At 30.0% G+C, this 13,017-nt stretch overlaps 1 protein-coding gene across 8 annotated transcripts in view; it reads right to left on the bottom strand.

Moving 5' to 3' along the window:
• LOC134715781 (axotactin-like) overlaps positions 1 to 13,017 on the bottom strand; it is a 109,169-nt gene that overhangs the window by 72,669 nt on the left and 23,483 nt on the right. For all 8 annotated transcript variants that reach the window (XM_063578255.1, XM_063578284.1, XM_063578224.1 and 5 more), the window contains one exon: positions 2,681 to 2,732. The gene's annotated coding sequence lies outside the window, so the exon portion shown is untranslated. The remainder of the gene's footprint in view (positions 1 to 2,680; positions 2,733 to 13,017) is intronic.

Below are 13,017 nucleotides of genomic sequence, written 5' to 3'. Positions count from 1 at the left end.
TATTGCAAAAGATTAACAGTTTTAGTACACAAACTCCCAATCCTATTAGAATTGTATCTCTAAAATCTCAAATGATCACACCCAAATTGCACTTGCCATTTAAATTTGGGATTTCATATAAAGCAGCATATATTAATATACAAAAACTTACTACCACTTGTATGGTTCTGGATGTAAAACATGTTTTAACAGTGTTGTTATTTCTGTAGTGGCAGAAACAATGTAATCTGAAAATAGCCATTTCATACAAAAAAAATAGTTCAATCCCTATTTTTTTGTCTTTCAATTTAAACAATGGTACAGCCTTTTTGAGCATAAAGTAAAAAAACTTTTTCCTTTATAAAAATATAATATTCTCCATGAAACAAACAGAGGTATTCCTGGCATGGCATGATAAAATAATATGCCTGCAGCCATCTTTGAATTTTCAGTGTTAATATCTTATCTTTGTATGTAACAAAAAAATATCACTCAAATAGACCTCTGATTATAAAGTAGAACTGTTATAATGACATCCAGCTTTAGGAAGTTGAAAAGAAAAGATGCGGAAAACCCATTAAGCGATAAAGCATATTCACATGAAGCCTGTTAGTAAATTTCAGGAAGCTCATTTGTAGTTCCATAAATTAAATTGGGAACAAAATGTCATACATGTTCTGAAACCATATCACACAATATAGCATGCTGACATAAATATAAAAAAGAAGATGTGGTATATGATTGCCAATGAGACAACTATCCACAAGAGACCTAAATGACACAGACATTAACAACTATGGGTTACCGTACAGCCTTCAACAATGAGCAAAGCCCATACTGCATAGTCAGCTATAAAAGGCCCCGATATGAAAATGTAAAACGATTCAAACGAGAAAACTTATGGCCTAATTTGTATAAAAAAATGAACGAAAATCAAATATGTAACACATAAACTTTGACAACCAATGAATTACAGACTCCTGACTTGGGACAGGCACATACATAAATAATGTGACAGGTTAAACATGTTAGCGGGAATATATTTCATAGTTCCTCAAAGCTCCCATTTGTAGTTCCCTAGGAAAGAATGCTAACAAAATTTCACACATGATCATTATGTTTAGAAAATATATAGGTTTCTGTAAACATTTGTTTAGAAATGAATCTGAAACTGTGTCACATGGTACAGCATTAGTATTAGTATTCCAGAGAAAAAATACAACAGAAAATTCAGGGGATGAACAAACAAGGGTAATACAGTATACCAGAAAACAGTATTGCCCCACCTCCCCCAATGGGTATGTCAAAATACAGGCTCTAACTCAGAATCAGATGGTAACTTTTCTATCTTATTTGTTCATTATTAAATAACAGGGATGACACATTCTATTGTGGAATCATCATTATTTTTTTAATACCAGTTTTCATGGGTTTCATGGGTACAGGTGAAACAGGAATTCAAATGCTCAAGGAATTACCAACTGTCAATAGGCTTTGTATGCAGAAATAGGCAAAACCAAAAAATCAAATATCTAAAGAAGTTTTCCTGAATCCCCACATTGATAACCCACAGTATCATGAATATGTTGTTTTTGGTGAAAATCCCAATATCAATTTGTTGTGGCCCCTTATAGTTTTTAATATGGATGAGTTTGATATCACAAGGATTTTATTGATCAGTGTTGTTATTTTGTATTTGTTTCTGAGTAAAACATGTCACTCTTTATTTTGTTCTTTTCATTTCTGAAATTCCTTTTAACACTGATTCTTTGCAAATCTCTTCATGCTTTTAAATCAACCACTAGTCTCAAGCATAAAACAGGATTAAATTCACCTACAAGTGCTTAAAAATAACATTAAAACTGTATATATTTCACCTTAGGTAAGAAAGGGATATTATCTTAATAATTGTATTATTTCACTTATCAAAACATCACATAAAATTTAATCTGATAAACTCAAACATCAAACACAGGAATGAAAATCCTGCGGACAATTAAAAAATATATTTTGAATTTAATAAAAATATTTAAACTATAAAATTTAATGGACATCATCTGATCTTGTTTACATAATTTCTTTGAAGCTTTATTTTGGCGAAAATAATCTTTGATCCTTTGCCAGTTTATCGCACAATTGTATGTTTGACTTGTAAATTATAAATATAAATAAAACTTCACCCAACTCGTCACCCGAAAAAAATTCTTTAAGGTAAATGACATTTTCTCCATCAGATTTTAATACACCTATGTACTACTGGCCTTATTAAATTGCATGAATACATACATTAAGTGATCCATAGAAAATTGAATCATTACCAGTTAAAGATTCATATTAACTTAGAATGGACTTTTTCATTACAAAAATAGCCAATATAAAAAAGTGTTTTTGAGTATTGGAAAGTTGGAAATCAAAACTTAATAAGCATTTCTAATAAGGCATTAAAATATAGCATGCCACATTCTGTATGTGCCAATCCTAAGTTTAAATTGTTTACATTTGTCATTTCAGGGCCTTTTACAGCTGACTATGCTGTATGGGCTCTGCTGATTGTTGAAGGCCATATGGTGACCATAGCTGTAAATTTCTGTGTCTTTTGGTCTCATTGGCAAACTTTTTTATACTTATACAAAATCATCTGAAATCTATAATGCATTACTGTGTATAAATAATTTCCACAAGGAGAAGCCAAATTACTTACAGTCAATCAAATTCTATGTCATATCAGCACATCCAGATGACCAGAGTCTTATCTGAAAAGTAAATTCAACAACTATAAAACCCAGTTGTTTCTGTATATGAATCCCATACTAAATTTGGCAACTATTACTTAAGTACTTGAAACAGTCAACATATTGCTGAGTCAACGTATTCTTTTGTTTGTAATTTCTTTCTCTCTATTGTTCTTTTTACAAGATCACCACTTTGTTCATATCATTTGTACTCCAGTCTCATAGTAAATATTACCCAGTATGTGGAAACAACTTTAAAAATGTAAACATAGGCTTGGAATATTTGTTCCATAAGTATTTAGCTTTTTTGATTTAAGGACAAATAACAGACTTAGGACACTATTTAGATACCACCTCAGAGTGTTCTAGGATCACAGAAAACTGTAATTTCTGTCACAACTTGCATGCAGTATCACAAGTTGTCATAAGTGACTTCTCATTTGCTCACTCTTCACTAGTGTTAGTTGTCAGATCCTGCAAATGTCATAAACGAACACCTAAGAGAAGTAAGGTGATGAATTCTAGCGTTAAGAATCAATAATTTAGCAGGAACAATTGACTGGTTTATAGGTGGAGTTGATCCAACATTGATTAATTTGGTGATTGACATGAGTACAATTAGACTAGAATTACCACAAGAGTTACCACAATTGGTAATCATTATTTTAAATTTTAGAAATCAATTTAACAAATAGAAGTTTAAAATTGTATAATGGGCACCGTGTGTCAACACAGACATTTTATTATCTTTCTATTTAACATTCTTGACCCTGAACAGATCTAGATTGGTTTGTTCAGCGGGGTCCGTCTTAATTGTGGCCCTGCATTCAATTGCCACTTTCTATAACAACCCCTGATTATATCACTGAGATTATGGTCTTAAAAACTTAATTAAACTCCAATTAAAACTGTAAAAAGATATTGAAAAAAGGTGTTGCAAGTCACAAAATTTTTAACAAAATTACTACATTATGGGAGGACCAAATGGCTTTTAACAATCGGAAATCATGGCATTGTACTTTTGGGGGTTCCCTTATCTTATGGTATTTATTTTTTATGTGATTTTTTCAAAATAATATTCTGAAGAAAGTTGTTATTCTTAATCCTTCAATCCTAAATATAGATTGACCACTTTATATTTTCTGAGGTATCAATATGAAAATAAACAAATGTCTTTTAAAATTCAGACAGCAACCCAAATAATACATGCTAACATACATGTTTATTACAGAGTTAAGGATCAGTTTAATATATGCTTAAAAGTCCATAAATATACATATTAATTTTGCAAAGAATTCCGCTCAAGCTGGTCCTAGGGACCATCAGTAAGGCGACAGTTTTTTGCTCAGTGTTGAAGGCCTCACTGTGACTTTGAAATGAAGAACAGTAATAAAAGCCCTGTTCCTTTGCTTTTCGTGTTTCTTGTTTTTCTGTGCATGTACTGATTTTGTAGCATGGATGGATACCCTATACATATCCTTTGTTTTACTTATTATAAGTATTGATAAAGGTTTTGTAGAACGTGTATATATCAATCAGACTTATTTTTATTTAGAAACATAAATGTATATCTTTACGAAAAGTCATATTTAGAATCTGTATTCAAGATGATTAATGAATTAAAATTTCTCGTCACTTAAGCAAAGCAAGAACTTACTGTTTATCTCTATATAAGGACATTTATCCAAAGTCATTTATTCACACTGTTATGAAGCAACACAGGAATTGGACAAGAATTTATCCTTAAACTCCAGTCTCCAAATAATCACCTAATCCAAAACTGTCAACAACTTATACTTGTTCCTGAGCAATATAAATCCCTCTGTAGTATTTAGACTAGATAACTATTCGTCCTTATAAACAAACAACTATAACCATGCCTTATTAACCACAGAAAATCAACTTTTTGTTCAAATAACCTTTTACAAATCGGGCAATCCCATTACATGTAAAACTGCAAAAGGTTTGAATATGACAATTAAAAATGTATGAATGCGTACTTTCTTATACACTGTATTCTCTTAAATCAGACCAAAGTAATAAATGACTTCATTTCATTTAAGTTCATTTGTAAATAAAGACAACAAACATAAAAAAAATCGCCATTTATGCAAATAAATGACTTTCAATTCAATCGTCAAAATGCATCAATCTAAATTACATGTATTTTAAAACACGTAAATATGTCATTTGTCATTTCAATATGTATCTATTGTTTTACTCATACTTAAGTTTTCGACAAATACACTGGTTATTTGGTTTTACTTTCATCTTCTAACCTATGGTACATCTCCATATCGTAAAGTAAGAATATTGCATGGATGATAATTGGAACTTTGATTTAGCTGCAAATATTTCAAGCTGGACAAGAACAAGTCTAAAGTACAATCATTGCCTTTATTTCATAATAATTACATTAGATGTAAGTTTCATTATAATACGTTATTCTGATTGGCTAACTGCACATCACATGTTATTCCGTAAACAATTGCATTAGACAATAAAATGTATCATGCATGATGACACGAGGTCCCACAATAAAGTGCACAGGTGAATTAAATAAAACTGGATAAAAGTCGTGTTTCCGTGATCCTAGCTAAAAAATGTAATCATAAGTATTGAATGCTTCTTTTTGTAACTTTAAAGGGTTGTAAAAGCGTTGACCGTGCGTACATTTTTAGAATGAAGCGCAGAAACAAAATGTACTTCGGTCAACTCTTTTACATCCCAATAAATTTACAAAAAGAAGCATTCAATTCTTAAATGAACTTCCAACTTATATTAATGTCTGTGTTACATTTGCAATAAAGGATATTACAGGAATTACCAAAAGTGTTTCCAATGGTATAACATACCACTCAAACCCAACCAACAACTAACTCCTTGGAGTAAAAAATCTACAGCATTAACAAACACATGGTAAACATTGCCAGCTAGATGGAATATAATAAATATCTTGATCAGTTTTTCTTTTCGAATAGAATGTAACAGTGTTATGGACATTGATTCCTATACAATAATTGATTACAAATTGCATGTCACCCTGGCAAAGCTATTTATGTGTTAGATTGACCACATGGGCAATGGTCAAGGAAATCTAAAGTGAAACAATCAACTTAGGAGTAAATAATTCATGATTAATATCTATAAATCTCACTTTTATTGAAGTGTCCAACCTAATATTTCATTAGAAATAACATTTTAGTGACAGAAACTGAAATGCATTACAAGAATTATCTTTCCAGTTTATCAAATCAATATTGAAGATGGACTCAATGATAATATCAACAATAAACAGAAATTGCTAGCAATATAATTATTGACAACTTAATAGAGGACAATTAGTCATGCTATCTGTTACAAAAACCTTTAAAAAATCTTACATATAAAAATACAGAGATGTGACATGATATCCCATGAGATAACTATCAATAGATCTAAAACACAATGAGACGAACACTTATAATAGGGTTTCTCTGAAATAATAACCATATAACAATCAAAAGAAATACAAAACAAAGAACAACAAAAATTGAAAAAAATTGATAGATAGAAAGATAACCTGAATTTGATTCTATAATTTGCCACCAACAATTAAATGGCTTTTTTTTTTTTAAATCATAGCGGTAAAAATTCTAAGCTGAAGGACAGTGTTTTTGCTGTTACTGATAGTGGGGTACTCACATTGTTATAAAAGGCCCAAAAACAAAACACAAACATTTTAAATTTGTTATTTAAAATGTTTCTGACCAGTGAAAATATATCTTTATTTACAAATGTACTGAAATGTTTATGATATCAATTTCAGCTAGTCCGATACTCAGGTTAACTTGTTTGGAATTGTTGTGTGATGTTGTGACATCGGCACAGCAGTATTATTATAGATAAAAGAGAAATGGAGGATAGCTAAGGATATTCAAACTCATACCTTGAAAACAAATTGACAATTAATATCATGACAAATAACAACCTTTATAAAGCATACAAAACATAATATAGAAAACTAAAAACTGAGCAAAATGAACCCCATCAAAAACCAGGGGTTTTGCAGATGCTTATAACGCATCTGAAGAACAATAAAATGATATATGAAACATCTTTTAAAAGATAAAAACAAAAGAAATATTTTTTGTAATACAAGAAAACATTGTTAATATAATATTGTAATACGAATTTCCAATGCTAATCCAATCCTCAACTGTACATCATGATTAGTTATATCCATTGGTCTGAGTCTGACCTACTCCAGGATTTCTATCTTCTCTATACTAAACCATCCTGACATGCAACATTCTTCCGTGAAGCCAATAAGGCTACAAAAACTGACAATTAGTTTATATTTACATTCCTTAGAAGCCCAAAAATGCAAGCAACAGCATTCCTAATGTTTAAACAAGCTGTTCCAACATTACATTTATAAGGTAGAAAAAATTATCAATTTATGGTTGCTGGGAGCCGTTTCTTAATTAAAAAATACAGATAATTAAATATTTATAAATCAAATAAACAGTGAACTAATTTTAAACCTTACCTGAAAGTGTGAATTTATAAAATAGAGTATTGATTTTACTTAAGCGCTGCATTCATATTCCATGTCATAAACCCGACAGTTGATCAGAAAATGCTTGCCATGCAATTTACTTGTAGACTTATATAGACTTAATCATGCTTCTTGTCAGTTACAGGAACCTTCTGATTGATTTCAAATAAAATCATGGCCAATAAATGCAATTTTTCATACATCATCAACCAATAATAGTATGTAATATTTCCACAAATCTTTAATGAAAAGTATGAATGATCTGGGAAGAAGATATACCGATAAATATAACAGTAGTTTATGGACTTAGTATACAAATCTAAGATTGAAATAACAAGGTTGAAAATTTGCTTTTTCACAAATGGTATTGACTTTTTACCAAAATCAAAAACTTGAAACGGTACTTAAAAAATTTGTAGCTTATCGTAGTTTGGTTTAAACGTGTTTGCTTGTGTGGTATAATAACAACCAAATTAGGCTAATAATCTTGGCGGAAATCACCGGAAATGTAAATCACATTATTTCCAATTCAATATAATTTTCTGCTTTTACATTTAAATGTCGATCCTACAAGGTCACTTAACTCTGATAAATTCTTTATTCTCTAGGAAACACTGGAATTCTGTATTGTATAAAAGTGAAAACATATTGTTCAAATGTATAAATGAAGTTGTGGCAAACAGACAAACTGTCCTTCAAATGTAATATAAATGTTCTTTCATTAAAACAAGGATGAGTTGGAAACATTTTTATAAAATTCAGTTCATTTCTATCAAAAATACAACAGAGTAGTTAAATGTGTTAAGGGGTCTTATATTTAAAACCAGAGAGTACTTAACAGTAATGGAACATCAAATACATAATTAAGGTCTTATCAGTAATATCTTAAATGGTTCCATCATGGAAGAATATTTTTTGGTCAATTCTAATACATGTGCAGACTTTTCTGAAAACATATATAAGCATTTCTAAACTTAAAAGCCTTTAATTTCTATGGATATTATCCCTGAAAATGCCAGTGGTAATTTATGTCTCACTGGTAAACACTGTCTTTCATCATGTATCATTCATTTTAGCTACTTAAACAAAAACAAATTTCTGGATAAAGTACACTAACATGTGGAAACCAGTCTGACCAACATCTTAAAATTCTAATTGGAAAACAGCAAAATTACATTTACATCTGAGCCATAAAAATTATATATTTTCTGAAAAACCACAAAAGAGAAACGATGAAATATGGAAGTTCTACAAATTCCAATGCTTCTAAACTATTCTGTGCATCATTACCCCTTCAAAAAGAAATGAGAGGTTTAAAGGGCAATAAATGAGGCATGCTATGGGTTATGATGCCCCCAATGACAGACAGAGCTTCACACTTTCATGGTAATAATGTGGAATATTACATTAAATGTTAAAACAATCGTACTTCAAAGGAAGTATTTTAATGAAGTAATCCCTCAGAAAACAGGAAGTTGTAGAGTTTAGCATCAGTTTACTAGAACATCTATCATAACAAGAAGCTGAACAAGTGATCTTTATACTGGTTTCCTCTAAGTGCTTAGTAATTAACAGACCTAGGATTAAATGAGTTCTGTCTTTCCTATGTCTATTTACAAATATTTTTACAGAAACATCATCATTTTTGTTTATATTATATATATTGGATCTCAGTAATATCAATAAAGCAAGTTGTCAAAAATAGAGAGAAATGTTTATCTGTAGATACCATGCCAAAATGAATAATTCAAAATATACAACATGAGAAGCTTTTTTATAAATAAGCAAATCAATAAAAGAAAACAAGGTTAGAATTTCTTAAAGTACATTATTCAGAGAGTAGAAGTGGGATTAAGTAGAGATACATAGAAAAAACAACTTTGATAACAGTCGATTTCATTGAGTGTGTTAAGCCAAAGGTAATATCTTTGGTTTAAGCTTGCTAAGTTAGCAGAATCGTGAAGTTATTGTTAGGTTAGGCCCAAACTATCTGTCTGTTGGACTAGGGTAATTCGAAGGTAGGGAAGAATACCTGACCTAACAATGACTTCAACAGATCAGTAACATCAGTAAAAAGCAAGCTTACCAAAGATATTATCTTTGGCTCTACACACTCAATGAAATCGTCTGTAAGACAAGGTACAAGATACATCATGCTGATGCTCTCATATTCAGGAACCTTGTCAGTGGTTTATATCTTTGAATTTTTTTTCAAAATATACTTAGGATTTTCTTCCTTTGGAATAGATTACTTTTACTGTATTTGCCAAAACCTTTCTGGCTTTCAGATTTTTGGTTCTCTAATGCTTTTCAACTTTGTACTTTATTTGGCCCTTTGCCTTTCTGATTAGAGTCTGACTGATGATTCTTTTGCAGACAAATGTACATCTGGCATTTACAATTTTAAGCCTGGTTTTACAATAAGTGTTTTCATATATATTTTTTTTAATATATATGCATGGTTGGACAAAAAGACAGATGTACAAAGTGATTGCAATATGATCACCCACTCCTAATTATTCACATTTTTTGTGGTTAACAATTAATAGAAAGAATGCTATAAATACATTGAATATTCAAAATAATAAGGAAATCATTAAAGGTATTTATAAATAATTTAATATTCTTAAATATTTATGCAATGATGGAGAAAAGTTTAGAAGTAGTTATCCATGCCATGAATCCCAGAAGAGACGGACTTCTATTGATTTTACTATAGTTTACTCATCTGTACACATGGTCTGTGGAGAAAGCTTCATCAATTCTAAATATACCATCTAATAAGATTGCAGAATAAAAGGATATTTAATTCTACTAATGGATATACCTCTTCAACTGTAAGATACTGAATATTAATGAATTCAATAAATTTCTGAGAAATTCTGGTTATTTGAGACTTTGCATACAGACATGATAAATTGTAGGAAATGTTTTCCTAATTTGGTTTCCATCCCCGAAAGTATTATAATCTGTTGATCTTTACAGAAATTTATCAGTCTGGTAAAGCCAATCATATAATATGAATAAAAGAAAGTGAGATATAAATCAATGAGACAGCAACTAAACAACACAAATAACCAAAGGCATTGAGATGGCATAGCATAGCATAGTATAAGTCGTCACCAAAACAACGTGTTTTTTTGGTGATCCTGTCAATAGTCTCCTTTTCTAATCATCACACCTTAATGTTATTATTTCTTTAATACAATAAGTCTAAGGATTTGTGTTCCACATTGCCATTAAAAACAGATTGTGATCAGTGCACTGAATTGCATCTGTAACACAAATAGCAGGAAATAGGGTGTGATCAAGTTTTCAAAAGACAACTGAATCAAACAACAAAAACTTATTAAAGAACAAAAAATATTTTGCCAATTTTTTGAAGGAAATAAAACACCGAAATATGACAACTCCAATAAAATTTTGGAGGAAGTCAATTCATATCTGGTATAACTATTAACTATGAAAGATGAGGTCCATAGTAAAATACAATACATATACTGTTATCAAAATTATGCAACATATACAATTGTATTGAATAAAGTGTTCAACAATAATTCTTCATGACAAAACATAGAAACGTAATACAAAAGCTGCAGTAAAATCCATAAGACTAATGTAATATCTATACAGTATAATCAATCTGAAACTGATATCAAATATTGGGATTGAGAGCAAGTGCAGATAATCAAATATTATAATTTATAAGTAGGGAGTGGGGAGTTAAGCATTAAATATTTGTGCATGCTATATGCAAGGAAAACAGCTACTTCTAAAACATAAAATGGAACTTTGAATACTTGACAACATGCTTGATGTTGAAGGAAACAGGTTTTCAGCCATTATACCACTGTGTCTGTGACTGTTTCTGGGAAATGTGTCTTTATTGCAGAGTGCTTTGTATAAAGTGATCAGACATTTGGTTAAAACAAAGCAGTTATATCAAGCCTCATTGACCCTGGTGATTCCCTGCATCCTCTTTATATTTTTTTGACATTATAATAAAAACATTATTAATTTTGAAGTTCTTTAAATCATATTTTCATTCTAATTTTTTTTTACCTTTTCCCACATTTGTATAAAATCAAAAGGTGGCTAGTCTCACGTACCAAAAAAAACCCTGAACCCATAAAAAATTATGTGCTTTACGATAATATTTCTTAAGACAGATTTCTTACATAATGCTATTATGGAAGTTATAAAAATCTATCATAAATAGTAATCATCAGTGTATGACAGCGCATTTAAACCTTACTAAGTCTTTTAACCTTCAATTTTTTCTTCTTCCACATAGGTAATAAATTACAATCAATTTTGACAAGTTTAACCTATGTCGCTGTAATTTATTATCCTAATTCATCATATATATTTTTTTTATTAGATCTTTTTTTTCATTTCTCCACATAATTTAGTGAAAAATAACAGGGATGCTATAAAATATCATTAGATTTAATGTAAATCCCTAAAGGTAGTATGTAAACTTTAACAGAAGAAGTCACCATGAAATTCAATTAACTCAATGTGCACAAAATGCATTGGTTCATTTAACAGTGGGGCCACCCAAACTTTACTGGAGTAATTACTTGTAAGGGAATATATCATGGCATGAGACTTTTATGGAATAAAATATATAGGTACAATGCACTCTGATGATAAAAAAAAACATAAATGATTACAATCTGAAATCAATTTAAAAAGAAATATAAAAAATATATTTAAAAACATTGCCTTTTGGCAATTGTAATTAGTAAACCATGTGAATAAAAGGGACCTAAGGTATATGTCAATAAGACACTAAAGTCAACCACAAAAAGTATGAAAACAAATATTTTTCTCAAATATGCAATTTGTTGCCTTTGTTGACAACTGAATATACATGTATCTTCAATTTATAAAGACATGTAGTATTCTTAATTATTCAAAGGTACAATTGTTGACTACTGCATATATATTTAATTCATAAAGACAGTTGTATTCTTATTAATTCAAAGGCACAATTCAATAATTTCTAAACTTGTTGATATTATCACTTACATAATCTGTACCATAGTTCCATGGTACATTGAATGGATAGATAGAATACTACAAGGTTAAATCTGAATTATGTATTCATATTCACATCCCTGATGTAAAGATATGCAGTCCAAGGTGTAGCCAAGAAAAAATATGTTTTGTACTTTTAATATTAAGTTCATCACTACTTTTATATAATGATGGACGAAGGTTAATACTTTTTTAAAAGAGTCATGTTTGAAATAATATGTTGTAAGATTGCCCATGGGATAATATCCATCATAGTCCAAATCACTTGGATTGAAGCAATTAATGTACATTGTATAGTCTTCAATTTTATTTATAAAAAAACAGATAAGTCAGCAATAACAGTCACAGACATAACAGAATGTGAAGCAAATGAAAGGAAAAACAAATATGACAATCAGCAACCAAAGACAATCACTTTATAACAAACTCCTAAATATAGAAGTTCATTTTAAAATACATTTTGGACAAATAAAACATTCCAACTTATATGTATATTTTATAATACATTGTACTTACAAAAAACTATCAATATCAGGAATGTTCCTTACCATTATCAGTGGTCATCTAAAGTCAGTGTTTTATCTTTGGAGGTGTTAAAGTGTTTAAAGGAGACATAAATAGATAATTTAAGTAAATAAAGTAACTGTTTCATGATCAATGGAAATAAGAACTAATGTTCCAATGGAAATGTGTCAATAGTCCACATAAATCACAAAGACGTAC

Source organism: Mytilus trossulus, chromosome 1 (genome assembly GCF_036588685.1).
Source record: "Mytilus trossulus isolate FHL-02 chromosome 1, PNRI_Mtr1.1.1.hap1, whole genome shotgun sequence".
NCBI classification, from domain to species: Eukaryota; Metazoa; Mollusca; class Bivalvia; order Mytilida; family Mytilidae; genus Mytilus; species Mytilus trossulus.
This window is presented reverse-complemented; position numbering and strand designations above follow the sequence as displayed.